Source organism: Pollachius pollachius, assembly GCF_949987615.1.
Source record: "Pollachius pollachius genome assembly, chromosome: 12".
Taxonomy (NCBI): Eukaryota; Metazoa; Chordata; class Actinopteri; order Gadiformes; family Gadidae; genus Pollachius; species Pollachius pollachius.
The window spans coordinates 15245803-15272006 of record NC_136945.1 but is presented as its reverse complement, the minus strand read 5'-3'; the positions used below and the strand labels follow the sequence as shown (position 1 = coordinate 15272006).

The window sequence follows — 26204 nt, the reverse complement described above, 5'->3', positions numbered from 1 at the left end:
ATGACGGATCCTCTGTCCCACACCCATTATCCACTACCCCGTCTGAAGGCAAGGTCAACAAGCATAAACACCCCCGGAGACAGAGTGGTGGATGGGTGGGGGGGGGTTATTGATAGTAGCACAATGTCCAATATTAATACCCCGCCTTCCTACACATACATAGCTTTAAACGTCAAAAGGGAGAAAGAGAAATAAATTATGATAAAAAAAAGGGGCACACAATGCATTATGTGGAGCGGTTGACAGTCTATTCTTCACCAGCTGCTTTGGAGGCAGCCGCGCCGAGAGACGAGCCCCGGCAACGCTGTGTCGTCTTCCTCGAGGAGCCGTGAAATATGAGGAGGAGGGAGGGAGGGAGGGAGGGGGAGAGACAGAGAGACAGAGAGAGGGAGGAAGAGAGCGTGAGAGAGGAGAAAAGAGATGGGGAGAGAGAGCGAGAGAGACAGGGAGAAAATGATGGAGACAGAGGGATAGGGAGAGAAAGACAGGGAGAAGGAGAGGGAGAAAGAGAGAGCGAGATGGAGACAGAAAAAGAGTGGCAGAAAGAACTTGAGAGAGGGGGAGAATCGTCATGAAAGGCTCAGCGTGAGACGATTAGGATCTTTTAATATTCATAACCGTTTGGTTTGCACTGTTCCGGAGGGGGGCGGCCGAATCACTCAAAGTCATGTTATTTCATGGAGAGGTGGGTGGAGGGGTGTGGATGGGAGTGTGACAGCCCACCAGGGAGGGAGCGTGTCATGCCGTAGTGACACAGCTACACACACCCGGCTGTAAGACTGCTGGCTGAGGCCGGTTAGAGAACATTAGGGTCTCTTCTGCAGGCTTCTAAGGGCACTGCACTGCATACACAGTGGACCCTGTCTGCAGGAGACCTGTCTGTGTGTGTGTGTGTGTGTGTGTGTGTGTGCGTGTGTGCATGTCTGAGCGTGTTTGCGTGCTTGCGCGCATGTGTGTCTGTGCGTGTGATTGCAGACTCGAATCAGGCCACTCAACATCTTTTCTAACTGACCCCTGAGCTGTCTGGAAATGCCGCTGTCACCTTGGGGACCCCAGTCCATCATTCTACTGGGTCCCGTCCTCCCTCCCTGAGTGAAAGCACAGATAGCCAATAAGAGACCGTTCCCAAGATGCCCAATGCCTTTGGAGAGGAGAAAGGATTTTTCTTAGGTGCTTATCAGAGAGCCGCCATTATGCAATACAAGGTTGCACTTGTTAAATGCAAAATAACATACTGAAGCATACTGCAAACATTATTACCAGATACATCAGTGCTAATATAACTATGCTATTATTACATTGGATGAAAGCAAATACGTGCACATAAGCTGCCATAACAGTATTGTTATTTCATATACTCTGTATTTATTTAAATTTGACGAAACATTGATAATTGTCAAATACTTGTTGGTCTTCACTCTGAACCAATGCTTTCCTATTATCTACATTTTGATGGAGCCGTTGAACGATGACCTTAGACTAAGTAATTCAGAGGGTATGGGTGTGGTTCGGCCATCTGTCCATTAGGGGGCAGCGGTGTGAGATGAGCCCCAGCAGGAACAGCAGTAGCAGCAGCAGCCGGAGCAACGACCAGTGGAGCCTGTCAGAGTGAGAGCAGACTGGTTTAAGCTCTTCATTCTGTCTGTTACTTGGCCAGGATTAGGACCAATCACAAAACCCACTGAGTCAGAACCGGGCCCCTATAACAGATGGAGGGACTTTCCACTCCAGAATTCAAAACATCTCAGGGAAAATTCCTCCCATCTCCTCTTCTTCCTCCTCCTCCTCCTCCTCCTCCTCCTCCTCGCCACTAGACGCCAACTGGCCTCTTCCTCTGAACTGCTCCATCTCGCCTTCAATCATGTGTCATGTGACCAGCCTCCCTCTCCACCTGTCTGTCTGTTCGCCTCCTACACGTTCTCGCGACTTTAATTGCGGATCTTTCTGTTGCATTTTCTTTTTTTCATTTTGCCATGGAAAAATGTAATAACAGAATAATTGCTCCACATGATAATGGATGTAAAAAAAGGAAATTGATTATAATGAAAGGATTAGAATGGAAATTATAATAAACAAAAAAAAAAAATGCAGATCAACCATTTGTCAAATCATGACTTGTATGACTCCCACACAGTCCAACTGAAGGATGTATGCGCTTAACACTAGCAATAATAACGTTGGTTAGACTCATGTTTTTACTTGTCTGATTCTTTACAGGGGGTCAGTCCCGCACACACACACACACACACACACACACACACACACACACACACACACACACACACACACACACAGGAGAGTCCTTCATCTTGAGCGATATCCGTAGTACTGAACAGTGCTGTACTGCATGCCAATGTCTTCCACACATGTCGCTAAATTAAGAACTTGACTCAACTTTTTTAAGTTATCTTAACTTGACAATTAACTTAGATCCTTGGCTAGTTTTGTTTTCTTTCACCCGTTGGCAGCTGGGAAGTGTAGTCTAGTAATCTTCCCATCACGAAAGGCGCAGGGTTTAAATTATGTTCTTTCCTCGTCTTTTCCACAGCGGCAAAGGGTTGTGAATGCGGCTGGCTGTCACCTCACCCCTGGCAACTGCAGCTGCGCGCACGCTTTCCTTTTTTCCGCCTTCCAAAAGTCAAACACCAGCTTTCTGTATGCCGCGACATATGCACACAGAAATACCATGTTTTCCATTAAAAGATTGCCAGCATTGTGCAGAGAATTTCAGTCCCTGGCTCAAAGGGAGGAGAAAGGCAGCTGTCTTTCCCCAGGAACAATAGCCTCGCTCCCAGCTACAGAATAGAACTCCATTATAGCCATTTTTTAAGAAGTCAGTGTAACTGAAAATAATTGACCTTGATCACACGCCTTTGAATACTAATCAGGCTACTCAGAGGCTTATAATATGGTGGTTCTGAACTGCATCGCTGACGTGGAAGTGCACCATCCGAGCGCTCCGACGATGCATTGACCCGTATAGCGTATCAGTATAAAAAACGGCCTGATGCTGCTACTACTACGGAACGCTGATACCGTTTTCTTCCCCATTGTTTTTCATTTTAATTTCAGATGCCCCGCCGAAAAACAAGCGGCTCATCTATCTCATTAGGCCGCACAGTGGTAACGCCACGCCAACGAGCTAAGTGGCGCCGTTATTGTGGAGCGGTCCGCCAAGACTAGGCTATTGTCCTACTCATTACCACACACCCGACCGACGCACCCACTGCTGCATATTCAATTATCCCTCCTTTGGGCGGTCGATGGCGCCGGCAACAACTGTATCGAAAATTAACAGTGGCGGAGGTTTTCGTGTTTTTTACGCTGGCCGATACACACGAGGAGACCTTTAGCGACGAAACAACACTCGAGCGCTGAGATCATTCGGTTACAGACGCTATATGGCTGCGATATATCGCTCACGCGGCGTAGCGGAACGAAGCGTCCTCACAGCGAAGACCCACAGCAAAGAGTGAGCGTACAGGGGTGGAGGCTTGGGGTTGGGTGGCGTATGGTGGTGGTAGGGCTCAGTAAGGGGGTGGTGGGGGTAGTATGGGGGTGGTGGGGGTAGTAAGGGGGGTGGTGGGGGTATCAGGGGGGTGGTTCTGGGGGTATCAGGGGGTGGGTGTAGTAAGGTGGTTCTGGGTGTATCAGGGGGGTGGGTGTAGTAGTAGGGGGGTGGTGGGGGTATCAGGGGGTGGGTGTAGTAGTAGGGGGGTGGTGGGGGTATCAGGGGGTGGGTGTAGTAGTAGGGGGGTGGTGGGGGTATCAGGGGGTGGGTGTAGTAGTAGGGGGTGGGGGTATCAGGGGGTGGGTGTAGTGGTAGGGGGTGGGGGTATCAGGGGGTGGGTGTAGTGGTAGGGGGTGGGGGTATCAGGGGGTGGGTGTAGTTGGTTGGTGGTGGGGTATCAGGGCGGTGGGTGTAGTAGGTTGGTGGTGGGGTATCAGGGGGTGGGTGTAGTGGTAGGGGGTGGTGGTATCAGGGGGTGGGTGTAGTTGGTTGGTGGTGGGGTATCAGGGGGTGGGTGTAGTGGTAGGGGGTGGTGGTATCAGGGGGTGGGTGTAGTTGGTTGGTGGTGGGGGTATCAGGGGGTGGGTGTAGTAGGTTGGTGGTGGGGTATCAGGGGGTGGGTGTAGAGGTAGGGGGTGGTGGTATCAGGGGGTGGGTGTAGAGGTAGGGGGTGGGGGTATCAGGGGGTGGGTGTAGTGGTTGGTGGTGGGGGTATCAGGGGGTGGGTGTAGTGGTAGGGGGTGGGGGTATCAGGGGGTGGGTGTAGTGGTAGGGGGTGGTGGTATCAGGGGGTGGGTGTAGTTGGTTGGTGGTGGGGGTATCAGGGGGTGGGTGTAGTGGTAGGGGGTGGGGGTATCAGGGGGTGGGTGTAGTGGTAGGGGGTGGTGGTATCAGGGGGTGGGTGTAGTTGGTTGGTGGTGGGGGTATCAGGGGGTGGGTGTAGTGGTAGGGGGTGGGGGTATCAGGGGGTGGGTGTAGTGGTAGGGGGTGGTGGTGGGGTCTAAGGAGGGGCTTGATGACACGGGGCTGGCGGGCTGCCTGGTGTCACTCTGCTGTTTGTCACGTACTAATGGACATGGCACTGCGGCCCCTCCCCCCGCTGTCAGGGCCATCAACCAGACCGCAAACCAGAGGACATAGAGACATGGAGACGGGTCCAGGGGCACCTTTTAAAATGAATAGATGTACAGCGGTGTGTGTGTATATTTATTTATAGCCAGCGGCCGCCGTCCTGTTCGGTCTGCCGGGGTTCTTTCAGAAGCCGCTGCGAGTCGTTGACCTCGCAGGTGACGGAGACAGCGGAAGACAACACAGAACGCAGCGTTTGAAAACAAAAGACAAACGGAGGACGAGAAGGGGGGGGCCCAGTGACATTCTAATAGGACAGCCCTGTCTCGTGGCGGCCCTGCTCCTCGTACACGTGTAAACAGAGTGGTTAAAGCGTGCGGTCTCCACACAGCTCGGTCTGGTGCGACAGCCAACACGGCCCCCCCGCGGCTTTGTGTTCGGCCTGATGCGATCACGAGGTGAGCAGACGATCACCGATTGAAACGGTCAGTGTGTGTAATGAAGAACGGAGCGGGGCAGGTTCTTGGCACCTCTCTTCCGCTTTTCATTTTAATATTGTGTTCTAAAGTGCCGGAAATAATGATGCACACTGATTGTAAACTATAGATGTGAATAAACACGTGCGTACGCACACACACATATACGCACACACACAGAAATAAACAGATTAACATCCGGAATTAAAGCCATGCATAGTATAGGGAGTACACATTTGCAAAACTGATTGCATTAATGGACACATATAAATATACACATTTATACGTAGAACACACACACACACACACACACACACACGCGCGCGCGCGCGCACACACACACACACACACACACACACACACACACACACACACACACACACACACACACACACACACACACACACACACACACACACACACACACACACAATCACTATGGAAGTCTCTATTGGACTTTATTATTTGTAACTAGCAGGAAACAACTCGCATTGCATGCAACCGGCTCCACAAATATTTGGTTCTATCGACCATGATAAGTCATGATCCAGAAATACATTGCGTCATTTCAAATGATATCCACACTGACTTTAAGAACAGAATGTATCATACAAACAAACACAACTCACAATATGACACACTGTCTGAATCATAATATCACATATTGGCCACGACACACACCCACACCCACACATACACACACAGTGATTTGCATACATACATACTTAACAATATGTATAATAAGCTCAAAAGAGCACTCACTAATCAACATGCAATCAATGACTCACACATGTATTCTCTGCATCAGAGTGGCATGGCTGTGTCGCTCAAATGGAGCTTCACATGAAGAGCTCTCTATCAAATGAATAGGCAGAGGAACAAAGAGACGTCAAATAATATGTAAAATAGGTTCATAATTCCTCCTTTTAAAAAAAAGGAGTTGCGCTACAAATTCCTTCTAAACTCATGATTAAGTTTTATTATTTTATTAAATGTGTCAGCACAAATTTTATAATTCAGTTTTTTTGATAGTCTTTCATAAGTCTGAAATGAAATAGGCTATATTAATATATATCAAGATATATATTAAAATGTGACAATGTAGTCATTGTGTCATTTGTAGTTTTGACCACTGGGTGGAGATTGAGGACTTTGAGCCGAACTCTCAAGTTACAATTAAACCTTCACGCGCAACAGGTGTCGGATGGTAGAAGCATACAGCTCCTCTGGAAAACATGGCAAACTGTTGATGTTTTACTGCTTGAATATCATTTAACATCCCAAAAATATGCTTAATGCAATAGGCATTTATTTCATGCACAATTATCTTTCACCATGTATTTATTTGATGTAGCTACTGTTGTGTATTTTCTTTTTTTAAATGGATTCTTATAATCATCCCATTATACGGGTGTCAAAAGGTTCCTACAATAACTTAAATTAAAGTCGAATACACCTCGGCTGGATGCTTCAGTCCAATCATCAGCATAATAATTATAATAATGATATCGCCCTGTCCAGCAAAAGACATTGAATATAAACTCAATTAGTTCATTTATTTTGTATATTTGAGAGGGCGAGAAGCAGGCTGAACAAAACGAAAAGACAGACAAAGGGAAGTGGTTATAGGGGGGCTGGGGGGGAGAGACAGAGAGAGTGAGAGAGAGCGAGAGAACGAGAGAGAGGTGTGGGCTTGTAGTCAGTATCTTTTTTTCTCCTGTTTATCTCATTCCTGCAGCTTAGCACCCCTGCCTTCCACCTCACCAGCCACACAACCAGCTCAAGGGCAAAGGATGGCGTTTTTTCCGCTCTTCATATTTAGCTCTTCACCCTAATCAATTCAATATTTGATTTGATATGGTTGAATCAAAGATGCAATGCTTGTGAATGACACTTGAAGGAAATAGGAGGTGACTAACTATTTCTTCTTTTTTTTTTAAGTCTGATTCTTATTTTAGACGTAGTTCAAAACCCGGGCCATTGCAGAGTGTGTTACCCGTGTGTGTCGCCATGGTGTGCCCAGGTAACCATGGTGTCCGCTGACAGCGGCCGCTGTTTGACAACCTGTATCTGTGTCAGTGTTTGGCCAGGCAATGTCGATTTACACACATAGACGCACACACACACACGAGCCCATAGCTTCAGCTACATTATTGAGCACAAACACACACACACACACACACACACACACACACACACACACACACACACACATACACAGAGTGCAATTCTGCATCTTCCAGCAGACACAGAGCAGAGTCAGAGGATGTAGACACAAGCGCCTCTCAAAGCAATTACAGCAGATTGAATCCAAATTAAATTTGAAGCCTTAAGCAAGGCAAGCAAATAAATAGCCCCGCATAGAAGAGATATGACAAGAGAGAGGAAGAAGGGGGGAGAGACTTCAGGTGGGGGGGTCATGGAGGTACAGAGGAGGATAAGCAGAGAGAGAGAGAGAGAGAGAGAGAGAGAGAGAGAGAGAGAGAGAGAGAGAGGCCGTTCTATGGTTCTAAGTGAGGAACCACCCGACTTCACTTTGATTACAAAGCCAAATAAACCGAGACATTACCTCCTCTAATGGGAGAAGGAAAGTGGGTAGATGCATTTAAAAAAAACACTAAACGTAACTAAGGTCAACAAATGCCAAATGGTAAACAGATGGAACTCGGCATACAGACAAAGAATAGCAAATAAAATGGAGATTTCCTTCTTAGGAAAAATGCTGTGATGGAGAGAGCAAAAACCTGTGTGTGTGCGGACCGTTTACCAGTCACAAACACATGCCCATTTCAGGCAAACAGATTAGCCCCGTTCCTAGTCCTCCAACAGATATCATTTCACCATTTCCATTTTTTTCATTATTCCCTTCCAAGAAATGACGGGATTAGATGCGGCGGCTTTTAAACATCACATGTTATCTTCCATCTCCCGGGTGAACAATTAATCCACAATCACAACCCCCCCCTCCCCCCCACCCATTCCCTACCTTCCCCTCATCAGCCTCCCCCCTCCTCAGTCTATCTCTCCCTCTCGTCTCCCCCCCCCCCCCCGAGGAGAGCTGAGGAGTTTTTTAGTTGGGAGAAATGAGGCGGTTTGAAATGCCATATACCAATACTATACCATGACACTATATGTGAGGTACACGCGATGGGATTACTGTAATCTGTCATTATTCTTATATTGTGTGTGTGTGTGTGTGTGTGTGTGTGTGTGGGGGGAGGGCATGTGCCTGCGTGCCTGCGTGCGTGCGCACACATTCTTTTATACCTCCATACCTGCTTACTCTGACACCATAATAATCGCACCATTTTCTATAGACAGGCCCCAGCAGGCCCATTATCAAGCCGCCGTATGCGTTCCACTCTGCTCCACCGCTCAGTGGTGGCCCCAGACCATGGAAATCTATTCAGCACCTGCACAACGGTGTAGAGCGATGCGTACATCCCCCTCAACAATACGTCTGGCACAGCGTTCACAGGGCTATGTTTAACTAAATCAAATGGATCCAGTGATCCAAATGAGTCAGAGCTCTCGGGGGGTCTCTTTGCAAAGACCCCCCAGAATCATCTGCAGCCACATCCCAGGATATGATACGCGAGGAGGATGGGAACGACCGGGAGACCCAAAGTTGGGGTTCGGGGTTATAGACACGAGGTTGGAGGACCTGGGGCCGGCCACGCCTCTACCAAAGTCCAATCCCAGAGGTAAAACTTATATTCCATAGAGCTCATCGGAACCCTGTGTTATTATCAGTTTCCAAGATACGTACGCAGAGGGAAAACCGACATAATCATGGGGCACACACACACACACACACACACACACACACACACGCAAACACCGAAATCAGGGAATAACACATATCTTTCTTGATTCCAGAAAGCTACAGCAGCTGCTAGCTTCCATGTCATTATAGTTAAATGTTGGACAAAAGATTATAGCGTGTAGGCTGTTATCTGTCTGTGAGGTGTATTTCACCAGATGGCTTTTTAAAAATTCCCATTACGGCTTTTTATAGTAAATAAATATATTTGGCATTCGCAGCAAGGGAGGCGGGGTGACTTGGGAGGGGGACAGATGTGAAATAATGGACAACTGGAGAAAGATCATTACAGACCAGAGCAAAAATTATCACGAAAAAAGTCTCACGGGAGGGAAGTCGATCAAGAGAGGGGCGGGAAAGGCTGGAGAAGGAGAGTGGGGTTGGTGGTTGTGGATGCGGGTGAGGAGGGTTTTGGGGGAAAGTCAGAGACAGTCTAACCTTGACGGAGAGCATCTTCCGACAAGCATCTGCCTCCCGTAATAATTTCGAAATAATCTCCATTTACAAAGGCCCAGCAGTCTGGCAGAGCAAATGCTCTGTGCCTGATCGATCAGTCATTCAGCCAGATGCTGCTTTCAGTGGGAGCCCCACATCGTTCTCAGCACCTAGCTACCCCCCCAACCCTCTCTCCCTCTCCTTCTCTCTCTCTCCCCCTCTCTCTCTCTCTCTCTCTCTCTCTCTCTCTCTCTCTCTCCCCCTCTCTCTCTCTCTCTCTCTCTCGCATACACAAATGCAGAGCCCAGCGATAGAGCGAGACCAATATGTGGACGAGGCGGGCGAGGGAGAAGGTGGTGTCCCACCATCTTCAGAAGAGGAGACTCTGAGATAATGTCATTGGAATAATTGGAATTGAGTCCATAATTGCAGTGTGAATGTAAAATAAAGAGGAAGACATTATTGAAGACACCGTTCAATGCCGCAGGCTTTACGATTTGTCTGCACTAGTTTTAATTGCACTATTCTTTATGTTTGTTTCTTTTATTCTTTCATCGGAAATTATTGTTGTTATTGTTATTGCTTCAATCTCTTTATCTGAACCTTATCTGCACTGAGCACACCTGGAACGCGAGCATGGCATTGCCTGTTGGTTGAATGTTGTGCACTTGACAATAAACACAAAGCTTGCAGATTGGACTGTATAAGTGCTTCCAGTCAAAAATAACGCCACAATATTTTTCTTTTGAGACAACTATCCGGGGACTAATCAACTAGTCTTCCACAAAGCCGCCTCAGAGGTCTATGGCCACACAAAACCTGGCACAGGGGATACAAGCCCAGACTAACACACAAAGGCGTCATCCCTTCAAACAGCCAATTACCGCGCAGCATTGTGACAGTCTTAACCGCTACTGTGCATTTGGCCTGCAGCAATTAATTGACTTTTAAATAGTCTGCAATTAGCTCCAATTTAAATGAATAGGCATAGTCTGCCTTTACCAGCATATTTAAATAAATAGACAAAGTCTGCCTTTACATGAATATTTAAATTGATATGGTCTGCCTTTACATGCATGTTTGAATTAATAGGCATAGGCTGCCTAAATGAAAAGGCACAGTTTGCCTTTAAGTGCACATTCAAATGAAGAGACAGAGTCCGTCTTAACATGCATATTTAATTAAACATAGTCTGCTTTTATGTGCATAATTAAATTGATATAGTCTGCCTTAATGTGTATACATAAATCAATAGACCGTTGCCTTTACTTGCACATTTTGCCCTTTAAGGGCAGCATGGCCACCTGTTATTTATGTAAAACTCTCTTATGTAATACGTTGACCTTATGTATAGTGTCTCCAGACTGGAAGCAGGTACTACCGATTGGATGTGTGTTGGTCACCTGCATACATTTATGCATGATCCATTCCAACAGGGGAAAAAAGTAAACCAAGCTTTAAAGCAATGAGGAAAAGCTGTAAATGTAAATTGACAGATTAATACACATCAACATCGATACAGCTGTACCAAGAACAAAAGTTCAGAGACGCCAGCCACGTCCTGTGATAAGCTCAGCCTAAGCTTGAAGGTTTGCAATCAATGATCTGGATTAATGTGTATCAAAGGAGAGAGAAAACCATCAAGTTACTTTTATCTGGTCTTACTAAGATTAACAGAGCGAAATGCTGGCAAGAGGAAGACAGCCAGAGAGAGAGAGAGAAGGACAATGGGGAGAGAGAAAGAGAGAGAGACGGGGAGAGAGAGAGGGAGAGAGAGAGATGGGGGAGAGAGAGAGAGAGACGGTGGAGAGAGAGAGAGACGTGGAGAGAGAGAGCGACGGGGAGAGAGAGAAAGAGAGACGGTGGAGAGAGAGAGACGGGGAGAGAGAGAAAGAGACGATGGAGAGAGAGAGAGAGAGAGAGAGAGAGAGACGGTGGAGAGAGCGAGAGACGGGGAGAGAGAGAGACGGTGGAGAGAGAGAGAGAGACAGAGACAGAGAGAGAGAGACAGAGATACAAGGGAGATAGAGAGAGAGATCACAGACAGGGTAAGCGGCATAATCACAGAGATGTTTTTCCAAGGTCAATATCTTAGAAAGTCTCCTACGGCTCCATTGAGGCTTGACACCGGGCTACCGCCCACACCCCACTCCACCCACCCCACTAAACCCTTTACCCCCCCCCCCCCAGCCCACATTTTGTCCCTCTGATTTTGTTCCACTCTTCCTCTTGGCGTTGTTGCGTCTGGTGTGTTTCGCTGGCTTCCCCAAACGCCAGCTTCTTTTCTTTCCTTCCTCAACCCCTTAGGTGTTCTTGCATTGTGTCACCCTCTGTGCTCACTGTTATTTGCATTTTGTTTGATGGATTTAAACAATGCGTCATTCTTTTCCCCGCTGACCTGCGTGTCTCATCTCCGTCTCCGTCGTCCGTTAAGGCTCAGTTATGGTTCCAGGTCGACGCAACGCAATGACCAAGCAGACGCCTCGACGCAGTCGTGAACCTGTTTCGATTCTGCGTCGGGTTTTAGTGAGCGGACCAATCCCAGCCCTTTCTGCTGCGTGGCCTCGACACAAGGTTAACATTTTTGGGAGGCGCACATCAGGCCCTTGCGGCGGACCCACGAGGGTCCGCAAGGACTTAATGGGTGCCAAAATGCCCTTGTATTGCGTCGACGTGGAAACATAACTAAGCCTTTACTTACGCACACCGAACCGGGCGGAGTGCGCCTCCTCTCTCTTCCCTTTGCTTAGAGTCCTCACCTAATGGAGCCCTCCATGATTATTAATATTATTGTGTTAGTCACCCAGGCGGCGTCTCAGTCAGAGGGGGCCAACACACCTCGTTAGCCTCCGAGACAAACACCTGCCAGTCACGAGGACCATTAGTCCGTCCTGTCACGTAGGGCTGGAAGCGGCTGACACGAGTTATGACACGCTGTCAGAGACCCACATCGCCGGGGCGGTCATCAGAGCAGAGAGAGAGAGGGGGAAAGGTGGAAACCAGATCCCACCCCATCCCCCTGCCTCCAGCCAAATGGAGACTCAGGCCTACCAAGGGCACAGCCAGCCCAGGTTAGCGTCAAGAATAGCTCGCTCACTTTTGTCCCTAAATTCACCTATACAATGACATCCACGGCCCACACATTCACATTTCACATTCATAAACACACACACACACACACACACACACACACACACAAACACATACTAACACACAAACATGCACACTCGCACAAACACACACGCAAACACACATGCCTGAATGTGGGTGTATGCACGGGTGTGCACGTAGATCTTTTACATAACCCCGTAATGCAAGGCAATGGCTGCGCTGATCTGAGAAGATGCAACAAGCAGAGACAGCATCTGAGTGGCTTTACTTAAGAAGCAAACACAGAAGAGGCAAAGTGACAGGCCGCCGCAAATGAATGCAAGCCCAGGAGAAACGAGGAACGAGAAATTTATTCAGTCTGCGGTCACATCCTGGACGAAGCCAAAGAGAACTATTTGTGCATTTGTGTGTGTGTTTTTTCCCCTGTTTTTTTGTTTGTTTTTTGGTGGTGGTGGTGGAGACGGGGGAGGGAGGGGGGACTGATTCCTTTATCCCTGGACCAAGCTCAGGGTGGCAGGCAGGCGCCCAGATAAGGTGGGTCTGGGCAGAGATTAACTGCTTGCTCTGATGGAAAAGCAGAATAAAAGCAAGCCGACCTCTGCTGTTGCTGGCCTCCCTGCATGAAAGGCTTGACTCTGCGGGGATGGGCTGTAGAGGGATTTTGTACATTTAACACCACCAGAATACATAAACCAATGTCATTCCCATTGTGAAACAATGGGACTCGCGTTTCATGTCGGAACCCTTTTGTCTGTTTGTGTCGCGCACACGCAGAGAAACTCTCCCGCCGTGGTCTCTATAGTCACAACATTAGGGTTGGTGTCCTGGAAATGAGGAACGGCACAAAAATAAAAGTTTGATTTTGAAGATCGATTCCAAAACGTTGTAAAGTCACTGTTCCGAAGGCTGAAGTATAGGAGCAAGCTCAATGGGACAGAACGTTCTTTGAAACTAAACCAGGTTTCACGGTCTGGCAAAGATAATCTCTTCAATTTAGGATCAGCCGCTGTGGTGCGGAGAAGCTTCAAGTAAACCATACATCTTCAATATTGAGGACGTTCTCAAAGGAAGTCTGACTGTCCTGGAATCACTTTATTTTCAGTGGGTCCTAATGGGTGACTCATGATGAGAGATCCTCTCCAACCAACAGGCTCAGTTTTGTCGAAGGTATCGTCATGACAGACAAAGGGTTGCTGGTTAAATGCTGCCCCTTAAACAAGACATCTAACTGCCTCTAAGTAGCTTGTAGTGACTTTGCACAAACTCAAGCAGTGATCGTGTATTCATAACACTAGGATAGGATGGTCTAGTGGTTTGGGTGTTTGACAACCAGCCCATACGTTCTGCTTCAAAACCAAGTGTCCTCGGTCTACCTGTAGGCCTCCCAGAGCAAAAAGCCTCAACTGTATACCTGCTCATTCATTACCAATATATCTAAAGTTGGATGAATTTTGAAAAAATAGCAGAATAACAGAATTCATCCTTCAAACAAACAAAAATCCCGAAGCTGAGTTATGTGTGCCACATTTGTTTGAGCATTAATGTAAGCGAAAATACTGTTATCAGTCTGCAATACTGAGCAATCCCATGGTTCTGGTTTCCATAATACTGTTGCTTCTGTTCTACACAATCAAATATGTAGGCTACTTTCTATTATTCAGTTCTATAAGTCCATTCTTGTGTTACTTTTTCTCTTGCTGCTCTACATTTCTTCTCAAGCCATTCATGAGCTACCTAGAGTATCATCATGCATTTTATATTCTTCTATGGGAGAACCCTATTTCTGTCAATATTTTCCACAATATTTCTCGGATGACGATGATGGCAATGCAACAACTGAGGGGGCGGCAGTAGTGGGCACCTATGACATTTATGTTTTAAATAAAACAAATAGCATTTAGAGGGGATAATATAATTTATAATAAAAAAAATAAGATATATTTTATTGAAAAAAAAATCATGGCAGATTGTGAGACTCGTAATCAGCAGACGCACTGGGAGGGAGACTCCTGGATACGAGGGGGATATACTGCACAAACAACCCATCTGAAAGCACACCCACCACACCGCATAGAAGTCTATTTCTATGTGGAGGGACACTCCAGTGATTCACGCTTTAACACCAACCACTGGTAATAGTGGTTAAAGCATACGTGTATGAAAAGTAATCCCTTGCTATCTGCGGCTATCTGCAGAGTTGCGTCCCTCCCTTGGGAGAAGGTGAGCTATATGCTGCGGCCGCTTCAACGATAACGCTGCAGAGAATAGTCCAGGGCGGGTTCACAGACGGGGTGTGTGTGTGTGACGTGTGTAGACATGGTTAAGATAGGAGGCCTGGGCGAGAGAGAATTAGGAAAATTATTTATAAGCACAAAACCTCACAGTGCAAGTATTTGAACAAGGCGTTAGTTTTCTCCTCTTTATTCTTCTTCGTCTTAACACAGTTCCGATTTCATATGATTCCCACCACTCAGCCGTGCAACACATATTTTCTATTTGATTGCTGAGACGTTTTTCAAAAGCCCCTTTCATATGAAATGATCCTTTTCAATTGTACCCTCTAGGCAAGACAACAACGAACTGAGTACCGCCTTGGAATGGAAAAAAAATCTGTTTCAAGTTTCTTTCTCTCTCTCTCTCTCTCTCTCCTTTTCTTTTCTTTCACTCTCACTGCCGAAAAAATGGGCACATGTGAGACTTGGAATATATGTTTAATGCATCTTGGAGAGCCCGCCATGGAAAAAGAACAAATCAGTCATTTCTATTCATTTGTCTCTCGCTGACTTCTTAAATGCAGAGCAAGGCAGATGCTATTTTCTACGTGAACACGTTGCTTAAACGCAGGAAGTGCCTTTTTCCATTTTTTTCTCCCTTCCTCCTTCCAGGAAGAAGTCGGATGATTAGACGTTGAATCAAAGCCGAACACTTCCTGACTTGCTCCCACATTGTCACTCTAATGAGCGATTGTGCAGCAGAGGCAGGGCTATCAAAACAAAAACCCACGAAAAAACACTTCCATTGTGTATTGATTTGTTTAGGGCAGGCGACAGCATTCAAATGGGAGCAGAAAATGGAAAAACCGGTGGCAAGAATAAACATATGTATGGAGGATGTGAAGGAAATTTGCTGCAGGCGAGCTACTGCGATCACATCAGGTTCTGACATTTTCTCTAATGTGAATTGCTGCCAAGTAGCAGTGGGTGGTATGCTGTGACCTTTATCAGTTAAAGTGATAGAATGACCCAATTGGAAAGATAGATCAACACATTTTACAATACTATACATAAACAAATTATCCACACGTCTGTTTTGTATTCTGAACATCAAGAGTGTGTTCAGTGTGTCCGGTGAACTGTAACAGGGAGAAATCTCTTTTGAAGGTTACACAGGAGATTCAAACTGTTGATGCCTCAACAGTTTGAAGGAGAGTCCACGATCGTGAGTTGTACTGAGACTTTGGAGTACTGTGTGTGTGTGTGTGTGTGTGTGTGTGTGTGTGTGTGTGTGTGTGTGTGTGTGTGTGTGTGTGTGTGTGTGTGTGTGTGTGTGTGTGTGCGTGCGTGCGTGCGTGCGTGCGTGCGTGCGTGCGTGCGTGCGTGCGTGCGTGCGTGCGTGCGTGCGTGCCTGCGTGCGTGTGTGTGTGCGTGCGGGTCTGTGTGTTAGGTGCAATAGCTCTGCTCCAGGTTGTACCAGATGGTTGATAATGGAGGTTCATAGATCTGAATGACACACGCCAGGAGAATTAGCAGGAGTATAAGCAACCACATGTCTTTGTGTTTGTTTGTGTGTGTGTTCATGAATTAGTACATACGCACGTACGTGCGGTGTACGGCTTATGTATTTCATGTGCTATCAGCTGTTCTTTATTGTGACCGAATGTGGCATTAAAATACATCCGCATGATGGAAAGACAATATGGAATCGCACAGTTTATTTGAACTGGTTTCCAGTGATTAAGTATGCTTTGTTTTTCCATGCAAGGTTATTGAAAGTCTAATTAAATTATGACATTTGGAGGGTGCAATGCGATCTAACCTGTGCTACAGGGCCTATAAGATAAACTATATGCTATTAGGCCTACAAGATAGCTTTTGGCTACAATAGCTGAGAAATCTCAGCTATTGAGTCTCTTGCTACATCAACTAACCAGGATTTATAAGGTGTTGAATCTTTGAGATACGGTAGGCCAGTCGTACTTCTAGTCAGACGGTGCATTCAGGTGCAAAACAGCCTTCAGAGAGAACATTGCTGTCTAGTTTTTGTAGACAAAATGTCACAAAAGGGCCCCTTCTGCGGACAGAAACCTCGGACAGACACAAGGCGTGGCCTCTGACTGAGTTGGAGATTGAAAACTGCCGGTCTAAACGCTCCGGTCGAGGCTGGGCTCAGCTAAAGCGGAGCTGCGTTAGCATTATTACATTTCCTTCTTTATCTGCATGATCAACAAAGCCGGTGATGGTAGTCAAGAGAAATACGAAACCGGCAACCCTGTTAGCGGTCTAGAACTATCCGGGAAAGATAACAGCATACAACCGCCATATGAGAACCCTTGATGAATTCTTGCTATGGAAAATTTACTGTGAATTTGATTTGATTCATACCGCGTGCGAAATTACAAAGTTATCTCTTCTACTTTGGCCCAAGGAGTGCTAGGCCTAGTTACACAGATCTTCCCTATTGAGACCCAGTAGTTATAGCGGCCTCTCAAATGGCCAGCAGGAAATGGGGAAAAAATGAATTACTTTTTTTTGTTGTAATTCCTTTCTTTTTTCTACATTCTTCCCTTTTTTTCCACCGTTCAGCAGAAAAATAGAGACACAGATTTGGTGTTTTTTCCGACGACGCGGGGAAGATGTTGACAGGAGCTGTGAAGGACAGGTTTCATGCGTCTTGCGTCTTCCCGGAACAGCGGCTGGCTTCATTAAGTCATTCCAACCGTATGACCTCGGCGCGGCTGAGCTCCCGCGCGCTCATTAGCGGGACCTTGTAATTCATTAAGCTTCCCGGATGAACACAAGCCATGCCGAGGGCTAACCGTTAGCAGCTAGAGTGGCGGTGCGCTGGGATGGCCAGGGAGGTGAGTGCTAAGTGCTAGGACAAACCTTTAACGCTGCAGCGAGGAGCGAGCCAGGCCGCCAGCCTAGGTGTCACCCCAATATGAAAGCGTTTATGAATATGGCTGCTAATGATGGATCATAGACTCACCTTAGAGGGCGTGTCATGTTTAAACATGACACGGAGGGGAGGGGAAGGGGGGCTGGATAATGAAACGACCGGTTTAGTCGGTTTACTTCGTAATGCACCAACAGCGCTTAGAATAAGTTCTGCCGTGCACATTTGCACATACTGAATATTATTGTTTGCGAGGTTGGTGTTCTTTTGAATGTATAAAACTGTGACTGTAAATGATTGTGCTGGTAATCATCACTTGCAGCGTGCTCAATATTCATGTAATATTATATGTTTGAAAGGCAACCTCTCTCTGGGAAAGTTATGGTTTGCATTGTACGCTGCTGACATTGTAATATGAATTGGGAGTGTGTGTAATCAATGTATGTGTGTTTGTTTGTGTGTGTGTGTATGTTTGTTTGTGTGTGTGTGTGAGAGGGGGGAGTGGGCACTCCTTAATTTGTCATCACTCACTGCCAACATGAGGGACATAATCCTCTGCTGCCATTGGTTTTTGTTAACTGAAACTAACCACACACACGCACGCACGCACGCACACACGCGCACACACACACACACACACACACACACACACACATACACACACACGCACACACACACACACAAATATGCAGCCATCATGTTCCCTGCCGGTCGATAATGGATTATCTTTTTGTTTTTTACGGATTTGATTACCGCCACCCTTTATGAAGCAAAAAGCCTTTTGAGTTCACAACGATGATAGACACAGAAAGCACCTTGTTAATAATAGGGAGATTGGATCTTTAAAAAGCATGACGAGCTGGATTTAGGACTTTAGACCTGGCAGTTTCCACTACCAGTTTAAACGCTGTTCAGAGCCGCGCCCGAGATGGACCACCTCCGAGGTTGAGATGGAGCCAAAGTGGGATGCTGTGACGTCAGCCCTTGTTGCTGTTCGGAGCGAGAAGCTGTTTATTGGGGAACATTGAGCTGCACAGTTTGAATCCCTGATGTACATTGTCGTGTAAACAGCCAATACTGTAGGTATCACTTAGTAGTTCCGAGTCTGTATGTACCAATACGTTATGCCAAGGGCATCAAGCAGGTCTACACTCTGACGCACGCGCTTCCAAATATCTCTCCAAACAGACCCATGCTATGAACGATCACTTCCTCTGAATGTGTGGCGGTTACACGATAACGCCACTGGGCCTCGCCCAGGCCACGCCCCCATCCCGCCCAGGCCTGCCCAGGCCTGCCCAGGCCACGCCCCCTCCCCCGCCCCCGCCCCTAGCAGAATAAGGAGGCCAGCGCAGATCCACTGATTTATTCCATCCGGCACTTTTAGTTTTTTGCCATCTCTGCATTTTCTCTGACAATCTTTGGCCGTCGCTATCATCCGCATGGATGCAGAGCCTCCCTCCAGGCGGTCCGCAGGAAGGAAGCCGGTCTGCCCCGCTCCTCCTCCTCCTCCACACACAGCCCTGTATCCGGCCTCCATCTCGCTATGTTCAAACCCTCATTGACACATGTGAAATAACATGCACCATCAAATGGAATGGACCCAGGCTCAATTTCCATTTTGACTGCAGATTCAATTTTAGATCAGGAACAGTTTTGTCCAAGTGTTATTTCAGTCAATGGCTAAAGATGCGACGGCTCCTATGCGGCTAATAACATTACTGTGATGTTGCTGATCAATTTGAAGTTGATCCATCAGATAATAGAAAAACAAGTCGATCTAAAATGAATTATAATAATTGTTTTGTGTATGTCGGGTGAAATGATCCATTAACAATATCATTTGAAGCCTGTGAAATGGGCTGATAGCATACAAGACGGTATTCAACACCTCAGAAAATATTCTACCGTTACATACATCATCTCCACAGACGCCATCTCTCACCTAACAATAAGCCTGGCTGACCTTTTCAATGGTGGCTCATGGCTCATAAAATATACACTGTGCTGGTCTCCCAAACAGGTGGTTCTACATATTGAACGATTCTGTTATTACACAGACTCGACAGTGATTACATTAACAGTGCTTACATTCTGGCTCAGGTCCGAAATACGCTGTATTGATTGGACACGGTCGGTGGAGTCAATAAGCCTCCGGAAGTAAATTCTCACCTCCTTCTTTCCTATCAAATATTTAACATGGCTCTATATCTTCACCAGCCCCCTGACTCACCCATGTCTGATTAAGTTGCCAGTGGCTATGGTTCTACAGACTCCTCAATAAACAGCCCAGTTGAGGCTGAGCAGCCATCCATCCATCCAGCCATCCACAGCGGCCTGGAGGCGACCGTTCTTCAGACTCTAAGTGGTATTGGAGGAGTACGGGGATGTGTGTAATTGGATTAAGCCAACCTTAGTGGCTGCTCTATTCCATCCGTGGTCCTCTGTAAAATCACGACTTAGGTTCAACAAAGGCGCCCCTTCTTCCCTCTGTGCAGCGGTGGATGTCACATGATCACTGCGCGGTGGCGAGCTGGCGCGTCCTGCCCCCCCCTTCTCAGAGCAACTCTGAGAGGGAGAGAGGCACACAAAGAGAGCGAGAGACATGGAGACGGGGAAGAAAGAGACACACACAGAGACAGAGAGGGAGACAGAAAGATAGAAAGAGAGATGCAAGAGAGTGAGAGACATGGAGTCGGAGAGAGAGAGCAAGAGAGAGAGAGAGACAGACAGACAGACAGACAGACAAACAGACAGACAGACAGACAGACAGACAGAGACGGAGAGAGAGAGAGACAGACGGACTGAGTGGGAAAGAGGCAGAGAGAGAGACAGAGAGAGAGAGATACAGGGATGCAGAGAGAGAGACTGAGAGACAGATACAGAGAGACAGAGAGAGAGAGACAGAGAGAGAGAGAGAGAGAGAGACAAGAAGAGCGAGAGAGAGCGATAGAGAGAGAGAGAGAGAGATAGAGTAAAAGCATTTTACTTTTACATTTTACTCTACTTTTGTAAAAGCATTCTGCAGGTACACAGGACAACCACTAACAACGCCTGCAGAGCTGAATTAGGTCAGTATCCACTTCTATTAAAAATCCAAAAACGATCAATTAAATATTGGCTACATCTAAAACAAAGTGACCCCCACTCCTTCCAGTACAAAGCCCTGCAAAGCCAAGAGATGAACAGGAGTCCCCTTACTCAGCTGGTCCTGAGGCTCTGTCCACAGACAGGTTCCCCCTCTGCTCTGCCTCAGGACCAGTCGGAGAACATATCAATTAGACTCAACCAAATTATAAAACATCAGAAACAAACCTACCTCACCCATTGGAACACTAAAACACACACACAGAGCAAAATGCAGTGTTATCTGGCCCTAAATAGACAGGACACTGTGGCCCCCTACCTGACCACAGTGACTGATGTTAGACACAGAGTGTTGTTAACAAAGTACAGACTGAGCGCTCACTGCCTGGCCATAGAAACAGGCCGCCATAAGAAGTCATGGCTGCCCCAAGAGGAGCGGCTGTGCCAGCAGTGTGAAGAAGCTGCTGTAGAGACCGAGCAGCACTTCCTCCTACACTGCCCCAAATTCAAAAATATCCACAAAATATACTTTATCAAATTCGGCCAAAAACCCCCTCATTTTATAAACTCCCATGTAGACCAACTACAAATATTAATGGGAGAGAGAAAAGAGAGCTCCGTCCTCGCAGCACAATTTATTTCAGCTTGCCACAACATGAGAGGATGACATTCTACACCAGGCCTCACTGTTTGATTGATCAATGATTATTAGTAACCTATAATGCGTTTTATGTAGCTTTTCATTAATTTTAAGGTTTTTTTGTTTTTTATTTTATTTATTTTTTTTCTTTTATATATATATTTTTTTTTTTATATATATGTACATATGTATATCTGTATGTTATGTTATATTGTTACAGGTTGATATATGTACATATTGTTCTGACGTTCCATATTGTTATTATCGTAATATTTGTAATACTGTAATGCTTTGGCAACACTGTTTGGATTACCAATAGTCATGCCAATAAAGCTTTTTTGATAGAGACAAGAAGAGCAAGAGAGAGACATAGACATAGACAGAGATAGAGAGAGAGAAAGAAAGAAAGAAAGAAAGAAAGAAAGAAAGAAAGAAAGAAAGAAAGAAAGAGAGAGACAAAGAGAGCGAGAAAGAGACAGAGCCATAGACAGAGAGAGAGAGAGAAAGAGACAGAGAGGCAGAGAGAGACAGGGAGAGACAAAGAGCGAGAAAGAGAGAGAGCAAGTGAGATAGAGAGAAAGAGAGAGTTAGAGAAGAGACAAGGAGTGTGAGAAAGAAAGAGACTAAGAGAGTGAGAGAGAGACAGAGAGACAGAGAGAAAGAGAGACAGAGAGAAAGAGAGAGCGAGAGAGAGGGACAAGGAGAGAGAGAGAGAGACAGAGAGACACAAAGAGGGAGAATGCAGACGAGGGAAGCTTCTTCAAAGTCTGTCGGCGCTGACAGACACTCCTGACCTTCTTTTGATTGACAGTCGCACAGAATTCATAAAGTCTTTCCGGTTGCTTCTCTCCGGTTCCCAGGAACCAAGCGCTGGCGGAAGGCTTTCGGGGAGGTGGGCTGGCGGGGGGAGACACGAGGGTGAGTGGGGGGGGGGAGCTCAGATCAGTGCCAGTGCTTTATCGTGCCTGTTTGGCATTGTACACATGACAGCTTACATGGAGGGCTGTGTTCTCTGTGGCTGTCTGTCAGGGAGCAGCTCCCCGAGCACCTGGGGCCCGCTCAGGTGTTTAGCACTGAGGCCCTGATTATACTCACACACTCATGGAGAGGCACACCCACATACACCAACACACACTCATATTCACCAATACACACTCATATTCCCCAATACACACCCACATACACCAATACACACTCATATTCCCCAATACACACCCACATACACCAATACACACTCATATTCCCCAATACACTGTTATATTCACCAATTCACAGTTATATTCACTCATACACACTCATAGAGAAACACACTTACATTTATGCACACTCCTAGAGAAACACATTCATATACACCTATACACACTTATATACACCTAAACACACACATATGCACGACACACAGACATGTACACCAACAAACAGTAATATACACCTAAACACATTCCTATACAGATTAATTTAAACCTATACTGACATTCACTTACACAGCCACATACACCAATAGGAAGACTCTTGACACCTACACATACTGTATATTTCCAGACACACATATAAAGAAGCACTTTATCATCATTTATATATCGATTTATAATAATGTCTGCTATAAAATGCAGCCCACTTTTTAAGGTATTCAACTATTAAACTAGTTTAAACTTCAACAAAGAGTATTTTTCTACTATTTCATTAACTAGAAATTATTCTCTTTTCAAATTACAGAAACAGATTATTCTGCACCGGAAATGATGTGGTTCTTCTGACAAAAGTGGACTTATTAAAGGGAATATGAGTTCAACTTTAATGTTCGTCTTTGAACGGGAGGTTTTTTGAGTAAACGTTCACGAAGAAATGTAACTCACACACGCATATAAGTAGTCAATTTGCTCAAGGCAAAAAACGTCCTGCACTTGAATTAATGTGAGCAGGACTCATACATATCTAATTCCTGCTGGTGTCACTACCAACTAAAAGTGACCACTGATATGAATAATATTAAAAGCGTTTTAATATTGTATCCTGCCTGAGGATACAGATGGAGGCTATCTAAAACACACAAGCTTGTAGACGGATAGCCTGGCTTGTGTTACATGTAAATGTTGGCTGAGGCCGTTGAAGCAGATCTGTGTGTGTGCGTTTGTATTTGTGTGTACGTGTTCGTGTATGTGTATGTGCGTGTGTGTGTGTGGAGACGACTGGAGCCAGAGGCAGTGAGAGGGAGGCAGTCGTGGACAGGGAGAGGAGAAGAGGAGGCAGAGGAATAAACACAGAAGAGGCTTTTGAGAAAAGAAAAAGGAAGGACCAAAAACAATTGGAGCAGGATTAAGCCCATCTCCATTCCTCGGGGCCTCTTGAGAGGCCATTGCAGTGGAAAACCTGAACTTGGGCAATTTTTCACACTTATCTTGTGCTTTTTTTTTTATGATCGTCTCCCGACTGAAGCTATGAAAAGTGGGCGTACAACCCTCTCCAATTTGCGGCTACGGCAGATGATACTGACAAATGAAGGCTCATTTCAACAGGGATGGTTTGTTTGCTGTAACAAATATGCATTTAACTAGTGTTGCCCTCATAATCCTAATATATGATCGGTGATAATAGCAACATCAAGCTTTCAAATGGTTTCTTGATTAAGAGCGATACGCTAGAAACACGTAGCAGCTTTGAGTAACTGCATATTTACAGCCAATTTACATTGGCCAAACAAAAATATGAATCTAAAGTAAATGAGTTGCAAAGAAATATACACAAAATGCATCTCTTTTAGGTTTTGAGTTGGTAAATAACAGCACAGCTAACAACTAAAACAAAACCATTCTCAGCGAAAACCTACACACAATGCAGCATGTGCACACACACACACACACACACACACACACACACACACACACACACACACACCTACACACACACACACACACCTACACACACACACACACACCTACACACACACACACACACACACACACACACAGTGATCCATCCATTTAAACCTTCCAAATGTGTGGGAGCCAACATTTGTGAAAAATAACCATGTAGAAATAGGGTGGAATATAAAACACGGAATACAGCTGCAGGGTGAATATGAGGAGTTTAAAGCCTCCTTATCTGTAGGCTGCATTAGGAACAGTCTTTCACTTCATTCTGCCAAGGAATAGCAGAATAAGAATAAGTCCAGGTGAATTAATTTATATTTAGAAGTCTGGTTCAGTACCAGTAAAGGAAAATCTCCCCCCAAAAAATTCTAAATGAAATAAATGAAAATACAAAAATAAGAAAAAGCATAAATCTTGCAAAAAGGGGAACAACATATCATCCAAGCCACTCTCTTCTCTTATACCTCTTCAAGTCAAGTCAAGTGGATTTTATTTGAATAGCTCTTAATCACGTTAATCTCAAAGGGCTTTACAGGCCACATATTTAAGACACCCCCTAACCCTAGCTCCCCAAAGGGAATAATAAAAACTCCCTTCATTTTCAAGGAAGAAACCTTGAGCAGAGTGGGGGATTCCCATTTCCAGGGATGGTTGGGAGCGTAATGGGGCCCATAACGGATAAACATAGAATTACATTTTAATGACAATGTAGATCAGTGCTGTCCATGTTGATGGCTGGTGAGCAAGCTGGAAGCCTTCAAGTGGGCTGGCCCATGGCCTTCTGCTGAACACATTTCAATCTAAGAGTTTAGATTGACTAGCCCCACCCCTCCCATTGGCTGCCAGCTTTCTCATGAATTTTAAGACATTTCCCAGAATGTTTTCGGCATACTTTTTTGGTCAATGCCCCAGGGAGCCTATTCTCCTTCCACCCCACCCCCTACCCCTGCTACCCCCTTTCCCTAACCCTCACCCTCCCAGTCAGGATGTGAGGTCGGGGGGGGGTGGGGGGGGGGGGGGGGGGCTGTTGGCTGGATGTGTGAAGTGTGTGTGAAAGGGATAAGTGTGCGAGCAGCGCGGCACTCAGCTCAAGGGGGCACACCGTTGCCAACACCTAAGAGAGATCAACGCCGTTCCAAATCCAATCCCACGCATGACCACCGGGAGTAGGGCGCGGCACTGCTGTGTTCCCAGGCTCCTTTCTGATGAATGAACTCCATGGGCTGGGTGCTAATCAGGGAAGGGCCTTCCTGCTGTCAGGAGACACAAACCCCGCCTGGACCTGCCCGCCGGGGCCTCCACCGCATACATATTCATACACAACATGGCCACCTGTAGGGGCCCTTACAGGGGCAGAGGGGACCGCAGCCCGCACTGGCTATCTCTAACACACACACACACACACACACACACACACACACGCACACGCACACACACCGAATATATACACAGTCTCTCACAGACACACACACACACACACTGAATATATACACACAGTCTCTCACACACACAATCTCTCCCACACACAGAATATACACACCTGCACTAACACACAAACACACACACACCCCACAAAGAACTTACGGACACACACGTATGTATGCACACAAACTGTATACAATACACACACACACACACACACACACACACACACATATATATGTACTTATATATAGAGAATACACGCAAAACTCTATGCATAGAAGCATTGTTCAGCAGCGTTACCATACTGTTGGTGTTGCAGCAGGTTCTTTATTTGTATTAGCGTGTCTGTTCGTTAGTATGTTCATTGATTGCATTAATATTGATTGAATGTAATTAGTTTGTGTCACACTTCTTGGAGTTCTGGGGTGTAGGTAGGTGCCAGTTCATTAAAATGAACTGCTCCATGAATGAATAGCATTTAGTATGATAACAACAGCATTTCACAGACCAAACTTTCTTTGCTATTAACAGTGTTACGGTGAGCAAACAACAAAATAACAAATGTATTGTACTGGTTGCCTATCAGCATATAGCCACCATATATTATGTGTGTGTGGGAGTGTGTGTGTGTGTGTGTGTGTTTAGG

At 46.0% G+C, this 26204-nt stretch overlaps 1 protein-coding gene across 1 annotated transcript in view; it reads right to left on the bottom strand.

The window, feature by feature from the left end:
* The window catches only part of cacna2d2a (calcium channel, voltage-dependent, alpha 2/delta subunit 2a), a gene marked incomplete at its 5' end in the record, with an annotated part of 130186 nt that overhangs the window by 67314 nt on the left and 36668 nt on the right, over positions 1–26204 (bottom strand). The gene's annotated exons all lie outside the window — the stretch shown is intronic.